Consider the following 18,549-nt stretch of genomic DNA (forward strand, 5'->3'; position numbering starts at 1 on the left):
TTAGCAAGTTGAGTGGTCATCAAGAAGTTGTTTAAAGCCTCAGTCTCCTCATCTGTGAAATGGGGGCAGCATTACCTCCTCCACGTCCCCTATTCCTCGGTGCCCACTCACGGGGTTAGGGTGAGAGTTCAAACAGATGGGGCTGTAGATGGCCACGTCCGGATCGAAACCCGCAGCAGGTGCTCGAGGACCTTTAGCGGCCTGGGCACGGCGAGGAACTGATGAGCGTCTCCTCAGATGCTGCAACCAGGGATGCCCGGGCCGTGCCTGGGTCTCAGGGCTTCAGCTGCAAATCCGGGGAGCCACAACAGCCCTTCCGGGACAGGTCTGCTTCTCTGTGATTTAAAACAAAACAAAAAATAATCCTGAATAGTCCCAAGGTGTTGGTTTTATATGGCAGCTAATGAGATAGCAGGACAAGTAATTGGAGAATACGTTGCTAACAGACACAGTAAATACAGCTCTGATGATATATGAGCAGTTCTCAAATGGCTCCTGATACAGTGAGATTGTATGAGGTCAAGAGCACGTTGGAAAACAGACGTTTAGTAGGTATATTACGGCCTCCAGTGATTAGTCCTTAGAGCCCACACTTTTTAAAAGAAATACTTATCGGATGATTATTGTGAACCAGACGTTATTCTAAGTGCTTTACAAATATGAACTCAGTCAGTCCTGATAGCAGGCTTGAGGGGTAGGTGTTATTATTCCTCCTATTTCTCATGGGGAAACTGAGGCACTAAGATGTTAGGTAACTTGCTCAAGGTCGAGCAGAGTAATCCACCAAGCCCGCGTTTGAGTGCGGGTAAACTGACGCAAGAGTCCATGTTTTCCACCTGCTCCAGAGCAGAAGTCACATGGAAGCACGCCAGAACTGGAAATTAGTCCCTGGCCCGTTCCAGGGAAATTAGTCCCTGTCCCCTGGAACGGGCCAAACCAGCTGTCCTTGGTCCTGATATCTGCAGGTCCTTCCGGGAATGCAACTTGTCTGCTGGATTCTACAATCCAGTCGGGAGGGTTTTAGCCCTCCAATTAATGGAAGCCACACAGCCTCTTCTCTCTACCTTTGACATTGTGCCCGCCCCCCCTTCAAACCCTTTCCCCATACCAATTTTCTTTCACTGGGTTAAAATGTGTAAGTAGTTTACCATACCTGCTGGAAAACAGGGTCTTAATTAGCCTTAATTTTTGAAGTCTGCAGCTGTAAACTGTGTTGAAAAGATTGAAAAGATTAGTGCGCTAGTAATAAGATAATTGTCCCTGAGAAATGCTGTTAGCATGTAAATACAGTTAGCGTGTGAAATCAGAGCAACTGTAATATTTCCCCCCTTTTGGTGTTTAAAGATGTTCTTGCATGAATAATTATAACTAAATGCAAAGTGCAGAAATAAAAGACTCCCTGCTTTCCCTTTTCTTCTTTCTTGTTAATGTCCCGGCTCAGAAATAAACGTCTGCTCAGTGGGATCTCTCCTGGAGTGGGCTTCCCCTTCCCACCATGGTGGCCATTTGAAATTAGTACCAGGGATGGGGTGACTCAGAGGGAATTCCCCAAAATGAGGGATGCCAGGCAAGGATGACCCACAGATCTCACTGCAGCTCTTTGGAGGACCTCAGGCGGAAGAGACCACACCTGTACTCACGGGAATGCTCACAGACGTTTGCATGTGTGTGCTTATGGGCACATACACACAATCCTATGTGAGCCAGAGAATGATGGTCCAGGCTCCATTCAGCAGAAGCAAGTGGAAGAAACCTCTATCTACCTTCTTGGACCTAGAAATGTACAATAAATAATCTTGCACCTGCCACCACGGAGGGCGCCTGCCTTATTTCTCTTGAGTTTTTGTAGCTTTGGAGAAATGGGGAACTTGATTTCATTTTATGATGTCAGTACGTGGAATATCGTCCCAGGAGCCCATGGCTCAGCAGATACACAGTATATCGTCTACAGAGGAACCTCTCTGCTGCTCCATCTCCTGTGAGCTGATCCATCCATGGAGCTCCCCTCCTTCTGCTCGGCCTTTCATTCCCAAGGCCCATCTTTGCAGTCGGAGCTTGACTTACAGGCAGGAAAACCTACAAGTCCTGAGTTGGCTGGGTTCTGAGCGTTCATCTTCTAAATCCCAGCCCAGCGTGACTTGGGGTTCAGTTGATTTGGGTTAAGAACATACCGAGTGCTGTCTGTGTGTAGCCGCAGGACTTGGTTAAACATAAAAACAAAAGAAGATCGTCCCTGGCCTTGAGAAAGCAGGACCAGTTGTCAAAATAGTATATAGTGGGGAGTGATAAGGGTAGAGGACCCCCACCCCTACTCGTGGGTGTGGACTCCGCTCCCAACCCAGTGTTCTTGGATGTGCGCTCATCTGTGCTTTTTAAGTCAAATTGTCCTTGGATTTTGTAGCCAAGTGTGCTTTACAACCACCCTACGATCCAGATCGTGTATTTCTCTCTAATCCCGGGGCCTTCGCTGAGAGCGCTGGGGCTTCATAAATCCAAGACTGCAGAGTCCAGGGCCCATGGCGGCCATGAGGCCGTCTTAGGAAGGGAAGCCTGCCTGGGGGCTGGGCAGGCTGCAGGACACATGCCCCTTCCACAGGAGACACCTGCTCCCCAGATCCAGACCACTGGTGACTTATGAAGGTGATGGGTTCATGTCAGGTCTCCCGATTTTCCAAGAAATGCCGGGACTTTGCAGTTTTACATGAAACCTCCCGAATATTAGGTGTTGGCATCGTATTGAACATTTTCCTATTGAAAACCTTGTGTGGGCTAAACAAACATGTCTGAATGGAATACTTCCCACATGCCCCCAGTAGGCTTTTCGCTACCTGCACAATAAATCCTTGAAGGGGAGGCTCTCAACGTGCTTGCAAAACAGGCCACTGTGGGGTCATCCGCAGGGAGTCCTACTGCATCTTGAATTTGGTCACCTCGAGACCGCAGGCTTTAACTTGCCTCTTGCCTCTCCAGTCCTTTCTCGTCCTGCCCCGCCCCCTCTGCACAGATGTCTCAATGAAGTTCGTGGGAAGGGAGCATTTACTACCATGAATAGATCCTACAGTTATGCCAAACATGTCACGCATGTGAGCAAGCACCCCCTCCAACCCCAGTGCAGAAAAGCATAAAAATAAAAGGGGATCTTTGTAGACTTTGGGTCAGCCAAGCAGCGCTGAGCACCATGCTCGTCTCCTGGGTGCTGATTAGCAGCTTGCTTGGGGGTCTCAGGCTCTTGCCTGACCTTGGCACAGGGTCTGGCAAACTTGGCTTTCTGGGTGTAGAATGGGTTGCTTCAGAAACAAAGCCATTGAGACTGAGTTGAGGCGAGTCCTGTATTCACTGATGAAAGGAGCTCATTGTATGAAATCCATGTGCCCTGCCGGACCCCCTTCCTCTGGCCTCCTCCTCCTCCTCCCTGTCCCCCAGCTGGGGCTTTGTCAGCGGTCCGCAGGATGCTCTGTCCCGGGCTGTGCTTTCTTCCCATTTTCCTGTCTCCGCAGCTCTGGGGTTGCCCTGTGCAGAAGGAGAGCCGGGCTCAGAGTCCCCGTGCACGTTCTCGGTTCCTTAGGCCAACTCTGTTGTCGTGGGTGATGAGAGCGCTTCCTTCCGGGACAGCTAGGAACAAACAGCCAGTTCACAGGCAGCTGTATGAGTTGGCCATGCAGGAAGCCAGAAAACAGTGGTGCTAATAACCTCTTCCTGTTCTGTGCTCTGCACCAAAGCCCACCGCCACCTCCCCTATCTGGTCCCACCACCCCAGGAAAAGTCTAGACTGTTGAGCTCCAGGTAGAGGCTCCTAAAAGAATAAACCACAGTGTTGAACTTACTTGCAAATTATTAGAGCTTTTCTCTTTCGTCTCTCAAGTTCCAGCATCCAGAACTTTTCTTTCTTGGGACTGGAGGTGAGGATGGGGTCATGTTGACTAAGCCATCCAGGGGCTAAAATGGTACCTTCCTTTGGGGGGATCAGTAAACTGCAGTGGTTAAGAGATGGGGTGGGGGGGTCACAAACTCAGGCCAGCCCAGGTGGGTAGGGTGAGGGTCATGGCCAAGGGGAGGGTGTGTATCCACCTTAAGGAAGGAGCAGCTGCTTGGCTTCGGCTGCAGCCATGACAACCAGCATGCCCACCTGGCCGGGTCTTCTGACATTTTAAGAAAAGCCAGAAATCTAGATATTGTGAAATCACCTAATTTTTGAAGGTTGGCAACTAGTGAAAAAAAATGTTCAAGTACTGTGTACCATGTAAGTCAATCCATACCACATCTGAGCATTTTCATTACTTTTTTTTTTTTTCTGTGAAGATAGGAAGGTTCAGCGGGCCTGTCTCTGTGGCTTCTGGGCAAGTCTTGTTACCTTCCTGAGCCTCTGTTTTCTCCCGTGTAAATTAGCAACAGTACTACTGGAGGGTCCATAGTCTGGAAACTAGAGGCAAATACACATTGTCATCAAGGGCATCTCCCAAACGTAAGAGCATAATATAAAATCATCTTGGGGCGCCTGGGTGGCTCAGGTCGTTAAGCGTCTGCCTTCGGCTCAGGTCATGATCCCAGGGTCCTGGGATCGAGCCCCGCATCGGGCTCCTTGCTCAGCGGGAAGCCTGCTTCTCCCTCTCTCACTCCCCCTGCTTGTGTTCCTGCTCTCACTATCTCTCTCTCTTTGTGAAATAAATAAATAAAATCTTAAAAAAAAAAAATCATCTGTGTTTCCAGACTCCATGGCCATCCTGTAGTAGCCATCCCGTGAGGATGGGATGAGGATTTTTTAAAATGAATTGCTAAATGTGCTTCATAAGGATTTTCATCATACGTATCTTAATGGCCATCGTCATTGATGCCGTCATTGTCCTCCCCACCATCGTGATCACTGAGAAGCCTAGGAGAAGGCCAGGGGGCAGGAAGGAGGCACTGAGTCTCTCTCGCCTGAAACCTCCTGACTTTGACCTTGACTCTCACCGTAGGAACCCTCTGCCCGTCTGTCCCCGGCAGGTTCGCCTGGCAACCATCTCTTCCAGTCTAGGAAGAAGTCTCCCCAGTTCCAAGGCACAGCCTGGAGCTGAGGCCCTCCCCTTTTGCAACCACGACCAAGCTCTCCTCTCCACCACCATGTGCCCAGCATCCTGGGATTGGTTTCCCCCCATGGCTTGAATCAGCAGGTCTGTGTGTGGCCTCTTGGAAATGCTCCAGTCCCGAAGCACTGCTGAATCAGTTTTTCCAGAGCTGGGATATGCTATCCTTTGAACAAAAGATGTCCTGCTTAGAAGCTCTTGTGTGGAGGGAGGGGAAGAAGAGTAAATGAAGAAAAGGCAGGACGGACATGCATAGAAATTTATTTTGGCAAAAAGGGATGAACCCAGGATGTGGTTCATCCAAGAACCTTAGGCCCTTAGGACATTCATTTCACATCCTCGATCTCCTCCTCCTCACCAGAAAATGAAGGGCTTGATTGAGGTCAGGGACAGAAAAAAGTCTCATCTCCTAGGAATGGGAATCTATTGGTAATGTCTGCTCATAGGGCCGTATTGAGACTTTGAGGCCAAGTACTTTCTTGGTGATCTCCACCTTGGGCACCATATAGGAAGGTGCTGCTCACCTATCCTGCACTTCTAAGTCTCTTCCTGGCACTCACAGTCTTGGCTTCTGGGTCTCACATCTAAACAGTTTCCCCGTGGGACAGAAGACCCACCCAGTAGCCCCAGAAACTATAGAACAAAAACCTAGTGTCTTTGGAACCCTGGACAGTGTCTGTAGGACACTTGACAGCATTGGTTCCGGTGGGCCGCCTGCCATCTTGGTGACCACAGCAAGTGTGTGCAAAATTGGTAGGTGCCACGGCCTGTGCCTGGGGAAAAGCTAATTATTGGGCTGAGCTGGGGATGCGGCTTGTGTCCAGGCGGAGCCCAGGTGGCCAGCTTCAGAAGGATGTGGAGCCCTGGAGGGATCTACCAGCTCCTCTTGCCCGGCTATGTTGGGTGGAGGCTGTGTTTCTCAGATTTCTCTTGGCATGTGGCATGTCTTGTTTCTGGTCTGAAATGCCTTTGAGCTCTGAAAAGCAGAACACTACAGTGTGACAGTCCTTGCCTTCCAAGAGGAAAGTGACTTGTGGTTCGCCCGCTGTACACCAAGACTGAGCGGGCTCTGCTCTACCATCTGAGTCAGGCTTCACGTTGTCCATCCGAGTTGGTTATCCTTATGATTATTGTGACAAGTTGAAGAATTAGCCTGAAGACCCCCAGCAAGGAGATGGGAAGATCTGGTATGAGGAGCATGTGATCCAGTTCTCTGCTCCATAAGGCTTCTTAGGGTGAGCTACTCCTAGAACCATGAGCTACTCGTAGAACCGTGAGCTAGTCCCAGAACCATGAACTCTTGGTTTAGTGATTCCAATTCACGATGTGGTTGTACTACTGGAAAGCAGTATAACTCTATGGTCCAAAAGTGTAGCCCTTGGGAGCTGGGCTGCCCTGGTCTAAATCCTGGCTCTGCTACTTACTAACAAGTAACGTGAGCAAATTACTTTCTCCTCTGAGCCTGTCGTACCATCTGTAAAATGGAGCTATTCATTGTTGTTATGGGGTTTAAATGAGATCGATCTTACAATCCACTAACGATAATGTCTTACATTCACTATGAGCCGATGTTAGCTACTCCTCTGATTACTGTTGATACTGATCAGCCATGCGACCCTGGGCGAATTGTGTTAATCAGTGGAGGTGACAGACGCAGTTGCTTACAGTGCCAGGAACCTTGCTGTCTTGGAGGAATGTATGTCCCGTGTTGCTGAATCTCTCATTTTTAAAAAAAAGAAGTGAGAAATCTGGGGTTGCATGTGAAGTATCCTGGTTTTAGGACCTTGGCAACAATTTCAAATCTTTCATCAATGTTACAGGCCCCAAAATACCCCCCAGCATGAATCATCCAGATGCCACCGATTGGCCACCCCATCTTAACACTTTAGACCTCAAGTCTCTCATCTTTCAGGTAGATGTATTCAAAACCTTGTAGTTCCAAGAATTGTGATTCTGTGTGCTTTGCAAAGAATCACAGAACCTCTTGAGGCACACACAGAACAGAGTGTTTCATACATAATGGTTTAGATTTTTGATAACTGTTTGTTCTCAAAGATGCACACGCCAGCCTGGAGAAGCATTAAAATCATTCCCAGGTTTCCATGCCCCTGTGGCTTCTTCTGTCTTCCAAGGCCGTGGGTGGTGAACCAACTCTAAGCGCCTGAAGTTTATCTTGAGGTTCCATTGCTTAGTTCTGGAGTGTAGCCTAAAAAATGTGGAGGGAATGCAGAGTAGCAAAGAGACCCGTAAATGTTTAAAACTTTGAAAAACAGAGACCGATGACAGAGCGAGAAAACTTCCCCCCCCATCCCCCAGCCCAGTTTTAAGGGCCTGACTCGATCTGTCACCATACCACTAAAGCAGTGTGAGCACCCTTGACCTGTCAGTGAGGTTTCTGTTTTCTTCCCAGTCTTACTTAAAGATGAGTTGGCATTTTCCAACAAGGTGCACGCTGTGTGATTCTGGCTGGCGTTCGCATTCCACATGCAGCCTTTCTCAGAGAACAAGGGGACTTCTGTGCTGGGGGCATCTCTCCCTTGTCGACCAGTGCTGCCCACCATGCACGTGCTCGGCCTTCGCCCCAGGAGCCGCTGACACAGGAGATAAGCTCATTGTGAAATCCCAGAGGGACATCTCGAGAAAAAGCCCCATTGTTGCGAGCACCTTGATGGCTGCATCTAGACCCTGAGGGGGAGTCGAGGGAGCCACACATCCCTGGGGATGGGACGCTGGAAAGAAGAGGGAGGTTGACAGGGTTTCTGGGGCAGGAGGGAGACCATCACCATATACATGGAAAGAAGGGAAGGAGCAGAAAATACCCTGTACCCCACTGTGGACTGAATGGTGTGTCCCCCTCAAGCTCACATGTTGAAATCCTAACCCCCAAGGTGATGGTATTAGGAGATGGGTGATGAGCTCTTGAGGGCAGAGTTCTAAAGAATGTGACAAGCGCCATTTTGGAAAGGACACTGGAGAGCTCCCTCACCTGTTCTTCTAGGGGAAGGCACAGCAAGGAGAAAATGGTCTATGAACCAGAATGTGCCGTCACCTTGATCTTGGACCCTCTGGCCTTCAGAACTATGAGAAATAAATTTCTGTTGTGTTTAAGCCACCCAGCCTGTGGTATTCTGTTCTAGCAGCCCAGACAGACGATGACACCCCATGATGAACATTGCTTGGGGGACACAGAGTGTGAGCACCAGAGCTCCATGCATACCTCAGACCCTCGGTGGCTGGCTGGGGACTAGAGGTGAGAGGTCCTAGTCCTGGTTTCTCACAGGCTGTCTATCACCTTGGATGCTTTCCGTCTTACATTACCCGTGCCCCAGTGTAAGGTATACAGAAGACTCCCCCAAGGCTGTTTAATAAAATGCAGATTCTTTGGCTCCTTGCCCAGAGAGATCCCGATTCACTAAGTTCATTTTGGAAACACCAGGATATTGGTTCGGGTGCCAGTTTCTGGCAGCTACCAAACCTAAGCACCAGTCCTGGCTCTGTCCCTTATCAGACCTGTGTTTTTGAGCAGATTCTCCCCCCTGAGCTTCAGTTCATCTGATCTGTAAAATGGGGAGCATGATACCTTCCTTGGCAGAGTTGCAAGGATTTCATGTGCTTGGCCCCAAGTAAGCCCAGACAATGAAATAGCTACATCTACCCATTTCACATAGGATTGTTTCAGCTGGCATAGATAATAACTGGCCGTTTAGAAGAACTGTGGTTTAGTCGGTTGGGTGTGGAGGGCTGTTAGCCTTCAAAAGCCTGGAAGAAGAAAACAAAGGGAAGATGATTTTTGAGCTTTTAATCATACATCAGACGTTTAAAATACCTGGCTTTGGGGCGCCTGGGTGGCTCAGTTGGTTAAGCGACTGCCTTCAGCTCAGGTCATGATCCTGGAGTCCCGGGCTCGAGTCCCGCATCGGGCTCCCTGCTCGGCAGGGAGTCTGCTTCTCCCTCTGACCCTCCTCCCTCTCATGCTCTCTGTCTCTCATTCTCTCTGTCTCAAATAAATAAATAAAATCTTTAAAAAAAAAAAAATACCTGGCTTTATTTACCATCGAGGGCAACCCACGATGTCAGTGGTATCCCATTTTCTTTTTATTTTTTTAAAGATTTTATTTATTCATTTGACAGAGAAGGTGAGAGAGAGAGAGCACAAGCCGGGGGAGCGGCAGAGGGAGAGGGAGAAGCAGGCTCCCCGCTGAGCAGGGAGCCCGATGTGGGGCTCGATCCCAGGACCCTGGGATCATGACCTGAGCCGAAGGCAGATGCCCAACTGACTGAGACACCCAGGTGCCCCAGTGGTATCCCATTTTTAGGATGAGGAGGTGACTCTGTATCTGGGTCTGCGTGACACAGTCTAGATTTCTGCCTCTTAAGCTAGTGTCATTATTTCCTAGTGCCCCTTTTAACTTGGAAAAAAAAAATCGTAGTCAGTCTATACTCTCCTGTAGTAGCGCTGTTGGAGAATATGGTCCCACCTGTTTACATTGTGTAAATGAGAAAGGTAGAGCTCACGGAAGCTAAGAAGTTTGCCCAGGGTCACAGGTCTACTAAGGGGTTGTTATTCTACCGACTTGCCAAACCCCAGCACCTCTGAAGAGGACTGTGTTTGGGGACAGAGCCTTTACAGAAGGGATGAAGTTCATTTGCGGCCTATAGGGTGGGTCCTGATCCAGTCTGACTGGTGTCCTTGTAAGAAAGATTTGGACACCAAGGAGACACCAGAGATGCTCAGGCACGGAGGAAAGACCATGTGAAGACACAGTGAGAAAGAATGTGCTCATTTGCAAGCCACAGGGAAAGTCCTCAGCAGACAGCAGCTCCGCTCACACCTTGATCTTGGACTTGCAGCCTCCAGAACTAGGGAAAAACACATTTCTGTCTCGTCAGCGACCCAGTCTGGGGTGTTCAGTTATGGCAGCCCAAGCCGACTAATACAGGGGTTACGCGTAATTTCAGCCCAGGGTCTGACCCCAAACCTGCACTGTTTTCCTCTGCGTGAACTTTCTTGGCCTCCTACTGGGCCCTTAATTTGAGTGACAGCATCTCTTTGGGTGTCTGGCTTGGCATCCAAACTCAGCTACTACTTGGTGGTCTTCCTTGGTGGCCTCTAGCAGGCAGGAATGCTGTTGGTGAGATCTTGTTTCTTTCCATCTCGGATCCCATGAAGAGCTCCTTGCATTTCCCGAGGCACCTGGTGTTTGATGGTGACCAAGAGTAAGGCACAATCTCCTGATGGTGGAAGCTTCTACTTCTGTAGACCCCATTAGAGGTTTTTCCAGGACAGGGGGCCACGCCAGCCTTCCGAAGTGCATCCATGCAGGGGTTGGACCGTCGGGCCTGTTGTCTGTCTGCTGACTTGATGGGCCGGATGGGGAAGTCTGGCTCTGAAGACTTGAGTCACAGGACTGTCCCATCCCCATCAAAGCCATTGCTTACCACCCAAGAGCAAACACTATCATATGAGATCTTCAAAGCTCAGGAAGAGAACACCCCTTTCAATGGCTGAGGCCAGGCTCAGGGCTCAGCACCGACCAGGGGAACCAGAAATGTTTGATTCATGCATGGAACGATAATGAAATTCCTCGTCCTCTCTCTCTTTTCTTTATGAAAGCTTCATTGCTTGTTAAAATCAGGCTTTTGGCCTCGATGGGCTCAAAAGTATTTGAGCCTGGCTTCCTGGTCTTATGAGCAAGACTCATGAGGTGCCAACAAGTTTCATTTCTCCGGAATCTATAATCAGACTCCCGCCTTTTATTTAAACAGTTAGCTTTGGGAATAGGAGCATGCACAGAGTCACTTTAAAGTCCTTTCTGGCCCCCTCCTGGTGCCCACCAGGCATAGTGCTAGCGACTGAGTCGGAACTCATTAATAGGTGTGGATGGATTTGGTTCCCTGCTGTGGTGAGGTGGCTGTGTTTTGTTTTAGTCGGGGCCCGTGTGGTAATTTCTACCAACCATGCCCACTACCTTTTTAAAAAAGGATTCTCGTGGTTAAGGTGCTGCTGCTGATTTGCCGTGCGTGTTCTTCCTTGTAGTAGACACTGTCCGGGCTGCAGGATTACTTTGTCTGGGGTGGACTTGTGTTCTCCAGTAGGGCTACCGTAAAGTAGCGGAGCACAGGCATCTCAAGTGCAGGGCACTGGGGTCCGATCCCGGTTTCAGCACTGTCTGTGCAACCTTGGGCAGGTTACTCAATCTCTCTGGTCCTCAGTTTCCCCGTTTCTGTAAAGAGAATAATGGTAGTATCTACCTCACAGGGTTGTTACAAGGGGTCAGAGGAATTCTACATGTGTAGAGGTGAAGCCTGTGCCTGGAACATGGTAAGAACTTAAGTTATTAGCCATCACTTAATTAGTAACATAGTAAGTTACTCAGTATTACTAGTATTCATGACTGTTCCAAACCTTGGTCAAGTAATATGCCCATGGGATAAAGTCGAGAATGAAACAGAGGAATGAAAACTGTCTTTATCTCCGGGCGAGAGGACTCTGAGCAATCATTTCTGTTAACGTTGCTGTGATGGCATTTAAATAAATTCAGAAGGACCGGTACATTGGGCGAAGAGGGGTGAAAGCTAACTCATATATAGTGTAAGATCTTAGTGGTTGAGTTTTTTCCTTGCTCGGCATAATGTACAGCTCACGTGGAGTGTGGCACATAGTAGGTCCTAGAACATAGTTACGCGTTGTAATTATTTCAGGTTCTGGGGGTTTATTGGAAGACCAAGGGAGAGTATGTATCCTTATGTTTCCAAGGCTGGAGGGTTTGTACATCATGTTGGGGTTCTATCAAAGGTCCATCTTTAGAAAGTGTATCAGTTAGTTATGACCACAGTGATGGCTGTATAATAAATCACCCTGAAACTCAATGGCTTGAAACAACAATCGTATATCCTGTATGTGTCTGAAGGCTGGCTGATCAAGGCTGGGCTGGGCTTCAAGCTGCAGGTTGGGTATAGTTCTGTTCCACGTGTGTCTCCTCCTCCTTGGACCAGCAGGGTACCTGGAGCATGTTCTTCTTGCGGTGATGGCAAAAGGGCAAGAGCTCCCACTCAATCCCGCAAGCATATTTTAAGCTTCTGCTTATGTCCTATTTGCTAAGCTCCCCTTGGACAAAGCAAATCAAATGGGCAAGCCCAAGGTCAAGGGATGGGGAAGAACACTCTGCAGAGAAATGCAAAGTCATGTGACCAAAGGGTGTGACTATAGGGAGTGGGTGAAGAATGCAGGCCATTAAATCAGTCTACCTAGTTCCCTATTGGACTTCCCCAATTGAGTCATTGCAATAGATGATATGAAAGAGCTTTCCTTGCTTAAGGCAGTTCATAGCTCCCAGTACCTGCATTAAGATTCCAAAAGCACTCCACTGTAGCATCGGAGCATGTTGCAAATTCCCCTTTGGTCTCCAGGAGCCTTTCCCCTGACAGACAGGAATTTACTCTACTGTAAACCAAAGAGCCCCAGTTTAGACAGACACGATGGATTAGGCAGACAGCATCATTGACCCGGTTCCACTTCGTTAACCTTTCCAATTAAGGAGGATGTTGCTGAAAGTGAGACCTCACAGATATATAGTCATACCTGGAATCTTCTGGATGGAGCCTCTGTAGGGAGAGTCTTATATTTTGAATGTGCACAGAGGGAGGGGAGCAACATTTTGTTGGCAAGTGAGCCCCGAGTGTTAACGACATGGCCACTTGGAGTACTCTGTCTTCTTCCTGGCTAGGTCATTCATGTGCTAAATAGATAAGATTGGACCCCTGATCATGTTCCAGTAGGGTTTCTGATCTTGGAATACCAGATAAAGGGTTGGTGCTTTATCATATCTAGGGATCAGGCTCTGGGTTTTGTCAACACAGTTGACAGAGTTTTCTGTGGTTTCCCAAACATGGTCTTTTCCTTGAAGTTGTTCTTAGGGGTTCAGGATGGCAGTCTCCCCTCTCTACCCCTTCAGGATTCTGAGCAGTGAAGCATAAACCCTAAGCCATAGCCAAACAGGCTGTGAACTACAGCTTAATTAATCTGGGCGTGCACCCAACACCCCAGTTTAGTGCTCCACTAGGACCTGGCTTTGAGAATGAGGCTAATGTTTGAGTGCGAGAGGAAACTTCTTATCTTCTGGCTGAATCTAGATGAATGTGAATGGCCAGAGAGACAGACACACAGACTGACTCGGAGCCGAAGACCTCACAGACCAGGAGGACAGCCTTGCCTCCCAAAGACAAAAGAGGGCCCCGTCCAGTATGCTTGCTTGTCCCAGGGAAACTGGAAGAACAAGATTGATTGACTCTCCCTCCCTGCATGTGAGGATGAAGAGGCTGGCTAGAGTGGGCTCCATGAAGAATGGCTAAAACAACGAGCCAGCTCACTCGAATGGCGCAGCGAAGGTTCTCACCCATATGGCTCTCACTTCTTCACCCTTGGGAAGGAGCTAGTGAGGGTTTGAAGAGAGAAGCCTAAAATATTTTCAAGACCTCTCCAAGTTCCTTTATGGGCCAAGGCTGCAATGTCCAGAGAGGGGGAGGAGGGTTCCCCTCCATATCTTCCTGGATATTCCTGAGGAATATTCCATGCCTGAGTGTGAAAATTAGAATTAGATGTTCTCCTGGGAGTAAGCTTTGAGCTGTACCATTGGAGAACTGCTAGGAACTAGATTCAGAACTGGAATCAGGGGAGAGGAACCCCTCATCTTGAGCTCAGAATGACTTCGGCATCATTATAAAGATACCACAGAGGAGTCATCAAGAAAGTGAGTTGACTGTTCACCTAGGGTAGGGGTTTAAAATGTTCCAATTTTGCTAACTTCCTTTTTTTTTTTTTTTTTTTAATGTGGTAAGAACACTTAACATGAGATCTACCCTCTTAACAAAATTTTGTGTGTACCATACAGTGTTGTCAACTATAGCTACAGCGTCATACGCCTGAACTCTAGAGTTGATTCATCCTGCGTGCCTGAAACTTTGCACCTGTTGAGTAGCAAAGCCCCATTCCCTCTCCCCCAGCCCCCGACAGTCACCCTTCCACCCTCTGATTCCATGAATTTGACGATTTTAGATTCTTCATGTAAGTGGAATCATGACATTTGCCCTCCCACATTCACTGAAGCCATACAACGGCCAAGGTACGGAAACAACCTACATGTCCGTTGATGGATGAATGGATCAAGAAGATGTGGTATAGGTATTCGTGGAATGTTACTCAGCCTTAAAGAAGGGAATCCTGCCATCTGTGACAACGTGGATGAACCTTGAGGACATTATGCTGAGTGAACTAAGTCAGACCACAGAAGGACAAATACAGCGTGATGCCTACACTTCCTTCTTATTCACCCTGTAGGCCAGGGGTGCCCACTTGCATGGCTTCCTAGAAGCCCGTGTTGGGAAATCGGCTTGCACAAAGCAAAGCTTCCAAACTGAGCTTGCACCTCAGGGCCCTAAAATCGTGCCCATTCTCTGGAACAGCCAGCTTGAGGTTGCTTTCCCAGAATCGTGAATCTAAGGTTAAGTTCAGAGCTGACAGAGTGCCGACAAAAATAGCCTTTATGTGCTGGGTTTCCTGTTTTCCTTGGAAACCACTTGCTGAAAACCACTACCTCCTCCCCACCCGTCCCTCCCTCCTCTCTGCCCACCCTACCCCCCCCACCTAAAGAGTTCATGTTTAATGACCTGCGACATTACCACCAAGCATTTCCAGTCAATTGGCTTTTGTAGAGAGTGAATGAATAGGAATTTTCTCTGGCCTTCTCTATCCTAAAAAGGCTCTTCCCCAGCCCATTGGAATGTGCTAGAAAACTAGGAATTAAGCTCTTCTTTTTCTGTCTCTATTTTCCTTCCCTCATTTTTTCCAAGACGAGACACAAATTGGTGGCCTTGCCCCTAATCGGGACTTGATATTCTTTCAGGTTTATTTCTCATCCTCTTACGGATCCATCCTCTCCTTTGTATAGAGGATTTTAACACACTTGGAGATAATCGATGAGTGTGTTTTCTTTCCTATTTCCTTACACTTGATCATTTTGCATGAAAAACTTGAGCCTCCTTAATCATCGGGGTGTGGGAGGAAGTTGAGGAGAGACTGGGGATGGGCCAAGCTCTTCTCATGAGTCGTGGAATGGGGGAGACAGTAAAACACAGAAGAGATCTCGCTGGGTTGGTAGGTTCCATTTTCCCCATCGCTTACGTGTGTTTTCTCTCTCTTCCCACAGGACCCTCATCCAAGTCCCCCGATCACCCTGGAGACCCAGGTCAGTACCTTCCCATGGCCTTTGTCACTTATCTCTGCACCAGCTCTCCAGGAGGCTTGGTACACCCTCTTGGCTCCTTGACTCAGAGAGACTGGACGGGCACATTCGGCCATCCCCCTGCCGCTGGAATGTATGCCCACATACACAGGTGGGTACACACACAAGCTGATTGTGTGTGTGTGTGCACGCACGTGTGTACCTGGGCATCTGCGTACTCATCTTCTGGCCCTGAAAGGCGACCTAGCCTCTCAGCCTCCCTCTTCCCATCTGGAATATTACCATGAGGGTAGTGCCCGCCTCGGAGGGTTGTGGTGAGAACAGCAGAAACTGGTATCTGTAAAGTCATAAGTGCTGCTGAGGTATAGCTTTCAAACCCAACAGACAGTTGCCTGTCCGGCTGGGCTTGAAGGGGAGGTATCTTTGGATCGATCATTTCCTGGGCTCCCAGCATTGGTCACACAGTAAAGAGAGGAGACAGGATGGAGCCCATCCAGAGCCCATCCAGAACCCCACAGCCAACAGCATTTGAGTGTCCGGGACAGGCAAGCCTGTGTAAACACTTCAAGGTGGAAGGGCAGCTCTGTGGCTGTTTCTGGAGTTCTCTAGCAAGGACCACCTGCTGTCTTACTCTCCAGCCTCCTCCATGGGTCCTTGTCCTCTCATCGTGTCTCTGCCTCAGTCTACCCAAGGGGAATGAGCAAACCCACCGTGCTTCTCCATCCTTGCTCAGGAAGGCCACACATGGTGGGGAAAGGGGAGTCTTCCACCTTCTCATTTTCCCCTGCGCGCACGTTTCGTTACGTCGGCCTCAGGGATGACCAGACAAGAGAGCGGGCAGGAAAGAACAGTGGGCGTGGCTTTGACGGGGCATGAGGACCCAGGTCCCTCCCCCTGTTTGGCCATCCTCTGGTCTGCTTCTATCCAAACTCCTGCCGCTCACCTACCCCCTTAGCCATGTTAACCTTAAGGGAATCACGCTTGCTCCAAGTCACCTAAAAATAGATTTTCTTTAAATCAACTTACTTAACTATCATAAGTGGGCTCATCCTAAGCTCATGGTTCCCAGTCAAGGCTATCTTGGATCTCTGGAGGACACTTGGCAGTATCTGAAGACATTTTTGGTTCTCTCACCTTGGGGTGGGGCGCTTACTCTAGGCATCTGGTGGGTGGGCCCCAGGGCTGGGGCTAACTGTTGTACATTGCGCAGGCCAGCCCCCGCACAGCGGAGAATGGTCTGGCCTAAAATGTCACCAGTGCCGAGGATGAGAAACACTATCACAAGGAATGATACCGGTGAAACCACAAGTGTGAAATCACATGCTAGTTCAATCTTTTGTTTGTTTGGCACAACATTAAAATAAATATGAAACGAGTAACATGTAAAAGTTCCTTTTGAGTGCCCCCCCAAATCATGTGCATGCACTCTCAGGGCTGTGTCTGCCCCTCTTTGGAAAACAGGGCCCTCCCCAGTCTCCTCGGTGGATTGCCAGAGAACTTCCCAGGTGTGCTTTCAAAGGATGGCCCTTCTCCTCTTCATCATCCCTCCTTCCCCAGAGGAAAACTTAGTAGATGCAGGAGAGCCCCTGGGCACATGGTCCGTGTCCAGAATTCTGGAAGCCAAATCTTCTCTCCCAGGGTGGGGCGGCTACACCCCAGATAGTTCTGTTCTTGGCCCTCTGGTATCCTTCACTATGAAGAACATCCAGTCAGCCCTTCAAAACCTCCCCAGGAAAGAACAGTCACATGCTGATGGCTTTGGCTAGCATGCTGTGAGGGGGACAGCTCACCCCCACACAGGGACCCCTCTTGGAGTCACACCCGTTAGCCCGAGGGCGTTGACCCTCCATGCACGGCCAGCCATGGCACAAGACGGGCCTTCTGCGTTGGTGCCGTGCCATCGGGGAGATGACTCACTTTGTGTCCACACCATTCCGTCAGCCTCATCTGGTCCTTGGTCTTCGGGGAGCTGTAGGCTGTTGTTGTCTTTCCCGAGTTCTAACTTCCTGTGTGAAAGAGGCTCTGGAACCCATCCAAAGTACTAATGTTTTTCTGTAACTGTTGGCACAAGCCCGTGGCCAGATCTTACTCTGTGCTGGGCCTCCGTCCATCCTGGGACTCACGATGGGACCCCATTCAGCTGCCCACAGGCGGATCAGACAAGGGGGGCATGGATGAGTTTTCTGGCAGAAAGTGGTGCCCCAGATATTACCCATATGGCAGGGGCAAGACAGCAGATGTGGCCGAGCTTGGCAGACCCAACCGTGCAGAGGCAGGCAGCAGATGTGTGAGGCCTGGGTCAGCTCCCACTTCTCTCCCCCTCCACCCCCCCAGCCCCCTTCGCTCCTAAGAGAGGCATTAGCTGCTCCATCCTGGAGCACAGGTGCCACGGGGAGGCCTGTCTTCCAGAGTTCACTGTGAGCTGTGGCTGTACATCACGTGTCTGTGGCTCAGCCCTCACAGGGCCCCTTCCCTCTGCGCATGCGTGGGGTCTTCACCCAGTCCTTGGCAAATCTGTTCTCGTGCAGCCGTTCGGAGGTCAGGGAGATAGACGGCTGGGCTGCTAAGGACTCCTCTGCTGCTCGTTGGCTGGAGCATCGCAGACCTCTGCGTGTGTTGGCGTCAGCAGAACCCGCTCTGCTTAATGGCCAGATTAATAGAAGGAGGAAGCCTAGGAAGGTTTAAATCCCTGGTGTCAGCCTTCCCTCAACGGGCTGCCCCTGGGGTGTACCAAGGAAGCCCTGACGGTGGTTACCCAGGAACCAGGGGACCGAGAGATGAAAAAGCAAGTGTGAAAGGAGTTGGAATGTGGTTGGCAGCATTCCCATGATCCCCTCCCTGGCACTGACGTTTCCCGTTTGCCAAGAACTGGCTCCTCCCATTGAATCCCAGATGCCGTCATTCCGTAGGTGTTCTCATGATACCCATTTTCCAGATGAGGAACCTAAGGGTCACAGAGGTTAAGTAACTTGCCCAGGGTCACCCTGGAAGCTCAGAGCTTTGGTGAGTGTCAAAGTCAGGGTCAGAAGATCCCAGAATCTATCTTCTCAACCTCTTATTTTTCCAGAAAAAAAAGTTGCCTTGACTAGTAGATTTTAAATAGCTCAGGCAAAGCTGGAAGGGAGGGGCTTGATGTATACAACCCCAGGTCTAGATAGATAGATGGATGCTTTACACAAATATCCCCAGATGTACTTAGATAAATAGGTGGAGAGGCAGATGGATGATAGGTGAGCAGATACGTA

The sequence above is a fragment of the Neomonachus schauinslandi genome, chromosome 5 (assembly GCF_002201575.2).
Source record: "Neomonachus schauinslandi chromosome 5, ASM220157v2, whole genome shotgun sequence".
NCBI classification, from domain to species: Eukaryota; Metazoa; Chordata; class Mammalia; order Carnivora; family Phocidae; genus Neomonachus; species Neomonachus schauinslandi.